At 36.9% G+C, this 8,915-nt stretch overlaps 1 pseudogene; it reads right to left on the reverse strand.

Annotated features, from left to right (window-relative positions):
* Positions 1 to 671: 671 nt before the first annotated feature.
* The window catches only part of LOC123249723, an 18,863-nt pseudogene continuing 10,619 nt past the window's right edge, over positions 672 to 8,915 (reverse strand).

Consider the following 8,915-nt stretch of genomic DNA (forward strand, 5'->3'; position numbering starts at 1 on the left):
TCTAAGGCTCAGACAAGTTCCAGTTCAACAGTCTCCAGACTGTCTCCTTTGACTCCAACATCAGGCCATTTCCCACTTTTTGTTTGATCTCGTCTTCTTTTATTCAACAAATCTGTAGCCTGTGCATCTAGGAAAACTCCCTGTCGTGATGCTAGATGCAAAGTAACAAATGTTCCGCCATGCATGCTTACAGGAGTCTATGTGCACCTGAGAAGATTTGCATGCTCTGCTGTTTTGGTTTGGTTTTTTATTGAAGGAAGATGTAAAAGGAGGCCTGTCTGTCTGATGGAAGAGACCCCATTGCCCATGTCTGGGTCTCAGACTAAAGTCTAACTGGAGTTCTGAGGACAGAAATCCCAGGAGACACATGCTGGGGCAAAGGAGATATTTCATCACAGAAGACAACAGAAAGATCAGAAGGCCAGGTGCAAAGGCCTGGGTGAAACGGGGCCTCTGGGACTTCAGCTGCCTTGGCAGTGTGTCAGGCCCGGGAGCCGGAGCTGTCCTTCTCCACCAGACATGTTGGTACACAAGCGCGTTACCCATTTGTGCAAGGGGAGTTGAGAATGATCTCATGCTTGGCGGCCATGAGTACACTGGAAAGAGAGCTTTTTCTCCTTCTTCTTCCTTTGCTATTTCAAATATTTTCATGAGAGTTCTTTGCCAGGCATTTAAAACAGCAATTTGTGTGTATAAGCCCCATTGGAGAGAGAGCAAACAGAACACATACCTCCAGGTAGCCACAGAGTGGAGGAGTTTTCTTGATTTGGGGAAGGATCTGAGAGTCCACCTTTTTCTGACCAACTGGTTCTGCGAGCTCCTGTTTCTCTTTTTCTGTGTCAGAAATCTCTCCTTATTGATATCTAGGTTTACGCCATGTCTTCTTCCTGAAGGAAGCATCAGTAAGATGACTTGGAATTGTTTACACTGAAAGGTTAACCTTGGTAGAGGGTCCTTCACACAGGAGCACGGCTGATGGTCAGAGGTCCATTCACTAGGAACAGCTGCTTCGGGAATGCTTCTTCTCTTGCAGCCAGCAAGCATGATCAGAATTGTCCCAGGGTTAGGTTAGCTCTTAGTCTCTTTGTGGGCTGGCTGAAAGGGCTTTTGCCATGACTTAGCAGCTTTCTAGGCACATCCTCGGTAGGGTAATACTTAGGCATTTTGTGAATCTTTACCACTCAGGTTTCTCTATTCTTCTCATCACCAATTCACTTATTCCTGTTTCCTTTCAGTCTGGGTTTTTGGTGCAGCCTATTTCCAGCTCGTACATGGCTTGCCAGGAATACATTGTAGACCTCAAGTACCTGCCGGTCCCTCAGACTAGGACTGGGTTCCAGCAAGAATGCTTTCAAGGTTTCTTCACCACCTTTTCAGACACAATTTCCTTTTTATTCTTCCCTTTCTTTCTTACCTTCTTTGCCTTTTTTGAGCTTTGGGGTATTTTTATCCACCATCTTGAAAGATGGGAAAGAGCAGAACAGTTTCAGAAGAAGGAAGAGGAGGACTGGAACAAGGACTCTGGAGGATCCTGGTATGAAGTAAAGCATCATAGTGGGTAGAGGGAGAAATGTTGTTATAAAAAAGTAAATCGGTAATCTGGGTGTGAGGAAGGATAAAGGGGATATTAGGTGATTATAAGGTGATTGGAGGAGGAATGAAGGTAAGGGAAAGTACATAGGAGATAAAGGAAATGGGGTATGTAGGAGAGGGCAGCTCAAACAGGTTTATTCCCAGAGGCTTGAGACAGAGGATACAGGGAGGAAATTAAGGCCAATAAGAAATGTTTAGGTTTTTGGCTGGGCGGTTTCTCTTGTTAGTTTCTAAAGTCTCTTGAGGGAGGAGCCGAGAGGGCCCCTCCCTGCCAGTCAAAATGATGGCTGGAGGAAGTCTCGGGTAGGTACTTCCTGCCAAGATGGATGCCCCCAGTTCTCTCAAGAAATAAAAGAAAATGATTCCTTCCCTCTTTAGCCCTTTACTCAATTTTCAATACAATGATTCACCAGAGACTTGAATAGGTAACAAGGGGATTTATTAATCTCAGGTTAGTCAGGGGGAAAGAAGTTCAGGATTTCTAACTGCTGCTAGGGAGAGGGTAAGGGTTGGGGATTGGTCGCAGAGAGGTTTAGACAGAGTCCGGCTCTCCCAGTCAGGAAGATTTGACTGCCTTTTAAGTAAAGTCCTTATTAAATCACTAAAACTAGGGGTAACTTATTTAAGAATACTTGTCTATAGAAACTAAAACCCACAATGCCTAATCACCAAGCCCTCCCTTCCACCCAGGGCCCAAAGGAAATTCAGGGAAGGGGAGGGATATGGATGGAGAGATCAGGGAGAGGTCCAGAGAAATGAGATAGGTTTAAATTTCCCCAAGACAAGATAAGCACAGGCCAAGGCAGAAGCCAAGCCAAGCCGAAAGGCCAAAGCAAAAGCCTCCAGCCACAGCAAAAGCAAGAAGGCAAAAGCCCCGTCAGTTGGAACTTCACCTCTATTTATAGTTTCAAGTTCCAACTGACTTTCTGAAGATTCTAAGATGTTTAACTGACTTTTTGTGACCGTTAGAAATTACAGAAGCAAAAAGTTTCTGTTAGCCACCTTGCATTACAATCTGGAGTCAGGAAGATGGGTTTGAATCCTGCTTGTGATGCTCACAATCTCTGGGACACTGGGCAAATCACCTACCAGCTCTGAGACTCAGTTTCGTTAAATGCAAAATGGTGATAATAGCTCCTATGTCACAAGGTTGTGATCAAGATTAAGTGAGAAAATAAAAGAAAAAGTGTTTTGCAACCCAGAAAGTGCTCCATTACTATTACTATTATTATTATTATTATTATTATTATTATTATTATTATTATTATTATTATTATTATTATTATGCTGAATCTTAAAAGAAGCCAGGTATTTTAAGAGCCAGAGGTTGAATGGGAAAGCTTCCCAGGCATGGAACAGCCAGGGCAAAATCGTGGAATGTGTGAGGAAGAGCAAGTAAGTGGGTAGGGATGGATGGTTAAAGTAAATTTAGGAGAGAAGAATGGAAAGGTAGGGAAATAAAAGAACAGGGCAGGTGGTAAAGAGCTCTCAATGCCAAGAGGATTTTGTTGTATTTAATCTTGAAGGTAATAGGGAGCCACTGGAGTTTGCTGAGTAGAGGACTGACAGGATCAGATCCATGCTTTAGGAAAATCCTATAGGAGCTGAGTGAAGAGCAAATTGTAGTGTGAGTGAATTGAGACCAAGACACCAAGTAGATGGTTATTGTGATGGTTCAAGTGAGAGGTGCTGAGGGACTAAACCAGAAGGAGATCTCTAGCAAATTATATACATGCATTTAGGGGTCCCAAGCATTTTCAAAATCATCAAGCCCAACCTCCTTAATGAGGAAACAGAGGCGCAGAGAGATGGAATAATTCACTTATATAATAGAAGGAAGGATGGAAATAAGCATTTGTTCATTTTAAAAATGTATTTATTTTTAACATTCCTTTTTAAAAAATTCTGGGTTCCAAATTCTTTGCTTGCCTCCAGTGTCTCCTATACCCACTAAGAAGACAAATAATGATATCAATTATACATGTAAAATTGGGCAAAATAAAATTTCATATTAGCCATGTCACAAAGAAGCATGAAAAACAGAAGAAGAATAAAAAATTATGCTTTACTTTTTCTCTCTGGAGATGAACATTGTTCATCTTGAGTCCTTTGGAAATGCTTTAGCCAACTCATTCACAGTTGGTTATCATTACAGTATTGCTATTACTTTGTATAATGGTCTGGTTCTGCTCACTTCACTTTGCATCGGTTTATATAGGTCTTCCCAGTTTTTTCTGAAATAATTTCCCTTGTCATTTCTTATAGTAGAATGTTATTCAGTCATAGTACCATAACTTGTTCAGCCATTCCCCAACTGAGAGACATCTCTCCAGTTTCCAATTCCTTGCCACCACTAAAAGAGCTGCTATAAGTATGTTTGAACATATAAGTCTTTCCCTTTTCTTTCATCTCATAGATCCAGATTGTTCTACAGAATGGTTAAACCAGTTTTCAAATCTTCCACCAGTACCAAAAATGTGTCCTTATTTTTCTACATCCCCTCCAGTATTTAGCATTCTCCTTTTCTGTCATGTTAGCTAATCTGAGAGGTGTGAGGAGGTACCTCAGAGATGGGTTTTGTTTTGGGGAGGGTTTTTTTTTTTTTTGCATTTCTCTAGTCAATACTAATTTAGAGCATTTTTTTTTATATGACTGTTAGGGCTTTGATTTCTTTTTCTGAAAATCACCTGCATGAACATTTATTAACAGGGGGAAATGGCTCTAATTTTTATAAATTTGGCTCAGTTCCCTATATATTTAAGAAATGAGGCCTTTATCAGAAAAACTTACTGTAAAAATTTCCCTCCCCCAGTTTCCTGCTTCGCTTCTAGTTTTGGTTGTGTTGATTTTGTTTGTCCAAAACTTTTTTAATTTCATATAATCGAGTTATCCATTTTACTCCCCATGATCCTCTCTATATCTTTTGTAATCAGAAAATTTTCCTTCACCAGATCTGACAAATAAATTTTTCCATACTCCCCTGATTTAGTTATATAGCTTTTTATGTCTAAATCAAGGATCCATTTAACCTTATCTTGATATACTGTGTGAGATGTTGATCTATGTGTAATTTCTGCCAAAGTGCATTCTCATTTTGCCAAAAATCTTTGTCAGATGGTGAGTTCTTTCCCCCAAAAGCTTGTATTTTTGAGTTTATCAAATACTAGATTACTATGCACATTCATTACTGTGGATTGTATACCTAATCCATTTCAATGATCCACCATTCCACTTCTTAGCCAGAACCAGATTATTGTGATGATTATCACTTTATAATACAGTTTGAAATCTGGAACTCCTAGGCTACTATTTTTCACTTTTTTTTCATTGATTCCCTTGATATGATTCTTAATCTTTTGTTCTTCCAGATGAATTTTACTATTATTTTTTTCTAGCTCTATGAAATAATTCTTTGGTAGTTGATTGTTATAACACTGAATAAGTAAGTTAATTTAGGTAGAATTGTCATTTTATTATATTAGTTTGGCCTACCTAAATTAATGAATATTTCTCCAATTGTTTATGTCTGCCTTTATTTGTGGGAAAAGTATTTTGTAATTGTGTTCATAGAGTTCCTAGATTTGTCTAGGCAGGTAGACTACCAAGTATTTTATATTGTCTTCAGTTATTTTAAATAGAATTTCTCTTTCTATCTTTTGCTGCCAGTCTTTGTTGGTAATATATAGGAATGCTGATGATTTATGTGGGTTTATTTTATATACTGTAAGTTTGCTAAAGTTGTTCATTGTTTCAACTAATGTTTTAATCAATTCTCTAGAATTGATTCTCTAAGAATATCATCATATCATCTGTAAAGAGGGATAGTTTTGTTTCATCAATGGAAGGGAGAGTGGAAAGAAGGGGGAGAATTTGGAACTCAAAAAAATTTTTAATGAATCTGTGAAAATTGTTTTCACAGGTAATTTGGGGGAAATAAAATATTATTTAAAAAAAGAAAGGCTGCTTTTATTCCTATGTTTTCCAGTGTTTTTAATAGAAATTGGTAAATTTTATTTTTCCAATTACATGTAGAAAAAAATTTTGACATTTTTGTTTTCTGACATTTTGTAATTCAAATTCTCTCCCTCCCTCCATAGGTATATCCCCAGTTATTTAATATTATCTACAGTTATTTTAAATGGAATTTCCTTTTCTATCTCTTGCTTTTGGTCTTTATTGGTGATAAATAAAAATGCTGATGATTTACATGGGTTTATTTTGTGTCCTGAAGCTTTGCCAAGGTTGTTAATTGTTTCCATTAGTTTTTTTCATTTACTCCTTGGTATTCTCTATGTATATTCCACATTTCATCTGTAAGGAGCAATAGCTTTGTTTTGTCATTGCCTATTCTAATTCCTTTAATTAACTGTTCTTTAAATATTTGGTATAATTTACTTGTAAATTCATCTGGTCTTGAGAATTTTTCTTAAAGAGTTCATTTGTAGTGTTCACTTTTTTAAAAGATAGAATAATTTAAGCATTCTGTTTTCTTTTTTGTTAATTTAAGCAATTTCTATTTTTATAAATACTCATCCATTTCATTTAGATTATCAGTTTTGCTGGCATTTAATTGGATAAAAATAACTCCTAATAATTGCTTTAATTTCATTTTCATTGGCAGTGCATTCACCCTTTTCATTTTTGACACTGGTAATTTGGTTTTCTTCTTTCTTCTCTTAAATCAAATTAACCAATACTTTGTCTGGTTTATTGGGTTTCACCCCATAAAACCAGCTCCCAGTTTCAGTTATTTTTACTCTCAATTTTATTAGTCTCTCCAGTGATTTTCAGGATTTCCTTTTTGATGTTTAATTGAGGATTTTAAATGTATTTTTTTCTAGCTTCTTAAAAATTATTTGCCTAGTTAGTTGATCTACTCTTTCTCTCTTTTGTTGATGTATGTGTTTAAAGATACAAGTTTTCCCCAATGTACTGCTTTGGCTGCATCCCACAAATTTTGGAATGCTGTCTCATTATTGTTATTATTGCTAATAAAATTATTGATTGTTTCTATGATTTGTTCTTTAACCCACTCATTCTTTAGGATTATATAGTTTGCAATTAATTTTTAATCTATGCTTCTACAACCCTTTACTGAATGTAACTTTTATTGAATTTTGGTCAGAAAAGAGTACATATATTTTTTCTGCATTTGTCTGTTTGTGAGGTTTTTATTTCTTAATATATGTTCATTTTTTTTAAAGGTGCCATATACAGCTGAGGAAAAGATATACTTTCTATTCCCATTCAGTTTTCTCTAAAGGTCTATAATATCTAACTTTTCTAAAATCCTATTCATCTCCTTAACCTCTTTCTTACTTATTTTATGGTTAGGTTTATCTAGCTATGAGAGCAGAAAGTTGAGGTCCTCTACTAATATATTTTTACTGCCTTTTTTCTCCTATAACTCATTTAATTATTCCTTCAAGAATCATTTGGTGTGTATATGTTTAGTTTTTATATTACTTTATTATCTATGGTACCTTTTAGCAAAATGTAGTTTCCCTGATTGTCTCTTTTAATTGTTATGATTGCTACCTTTGCCTTTCTTTCTTCAGATGAAGCATAATAAATTGATTCTGTTCCAGCCTCTTACTCTGTCTCTGTGTATGTCTTTTTATTTCAATTGTGTCCCTTGAAAACAACATATTTTTAGATTCTTATTTCAAATCCATTCAGCTACCCTTTCCATTTTGTGGATGCATTTCACCATTCACATTCACTGTTATAATTATTAACTCTATATTTCCCTACATCCCATTTTCTTCTGTTTATCCTCTCTTATTTTTTTAACCTTATCTCTCCTCTTAAATCTATTTTGCTCCTAAATACCACCTCCTTTTTATCACTCCACACACATACACACTTTCCCTTAATCCCTTCCCCTCCTTCTTCCCTGTTGGGTAAGATAGATTTCTATATTCAACTGAGTGTGTTTGTACATGTGTGTGTATATGTGTGTGTGTATGTATTTTTCCCTCTTTGAATAAATTCAGACTTCAGTTCAAGCATTGCTTGCCACTTCTTCATTTTCCCCTCCATTGTAAAAGCTCTTCCTTACGTGTGTGCCTCTTTTATGTGAGATAATTTCCTCCCCATTCTTCCTCTCTTTTCTCCCAGTGCATTCTTACCCTTTCATTTTTGTTAGATCATCACAACATGATCAACTCACTCTTGTGTCTTCTTTCTTTGTAGACTCCTTCTAACTACCCTAATAAGGATAACATTCTTAGAGTTACATGTATTATCTTCCTATATAGGAATATAAACAGTTTAACATTATTGAGTCTCTTATGAGTTCTCCTTCTTGTTAACTTTTTTTTTCAAACATTTATTAATAATCATTTTTAACATGGTTACATGATTCATGCTCCTACTTTCCCCTTCACCCCCCGCACTCCCCCCACCCATGGCCGATGCACATTTCCACTGGTTTTGTCATGTGTCCTTGATCAAGATCTATTTCCAAATTGTTGGTAGTTGCATTGATGTGGTAGTTTTGAGTCCACACCCCCAATTATGTCCACCCCGACCCATGCGTTCAAGCAGTTGTTTTTCTTATATGTTTCCTCTCCTGCAGTCCTTCCTCTGAATGTGGGTAGCATTCTTTACCATAAATCCCTCAGAATTGTCCTGGGTCATTGCATTGTTGCTGGTGCAGAGGTCCTTTACATTCGATTTTACCACAGTATGTCAGTCTCTGTGTACAATGTTCTTCTGGCTCTGCTCCTTTTGCTCTGCATCAGTTCCCGGAGGTCTCTCCAGTTCACATGGAATTCCTCCAGTTTATTATTCCTTTGAGCACAATAGTATTCCATCACCCGCATATACCACAGTTTGTTCAGCCATTCCCGAATTGAAGGACATACCTTCCTTTTCCAATTTGTTGCCACCACAAAAAGCGCAGCTATAAATATTTTCGTACAAGTCTGTTTATCTATGATCTCTTTGGGGTACAAACCCAGCAATGGTATGGCTGGATCAAAGGGCAGGCATTCTTTTATAGCCCTTTGAGCATGATTCCAAATTGCCAGCCAGAATGGCTGGATCAGTTCACAGCTCCACCAGCAATGCATTAATGTCCCAATTTTGCCACATCCCCTCCAACATTCATTACTCTCCCCTTCTTTCATTTTAGACGATCTGCTAGGTGTGAGGTGATACCTCAGAGTTGTTTTGATTTGCATTTCTCTAATTATTAGAGATTTGGAACACTTTCTCATGTGCTTATTGATACTTTTGATTTCTTTACCTGAAAATTGCCTATTCATGTCTCTTGCCCATTTATCAATTGGGGAATGGCTTGATTTTTTATACAATTG

This window comes from Gracilinanus agilis, chromosome 5, assembly GCF_016433145.1.
Source record: "Gracilinanus agilis isolate LMUSP501 chromosome 5, AgileGrace, whole genome shotgun sequence".
Classification (NCBI taxonomy): domain Eukaryota; kingdom Metazoa; phylum Chordata; class Mammalia; order Didelphimorphia; family Didelphidae; genus Gracilinanus; species Gracilinanus agilis.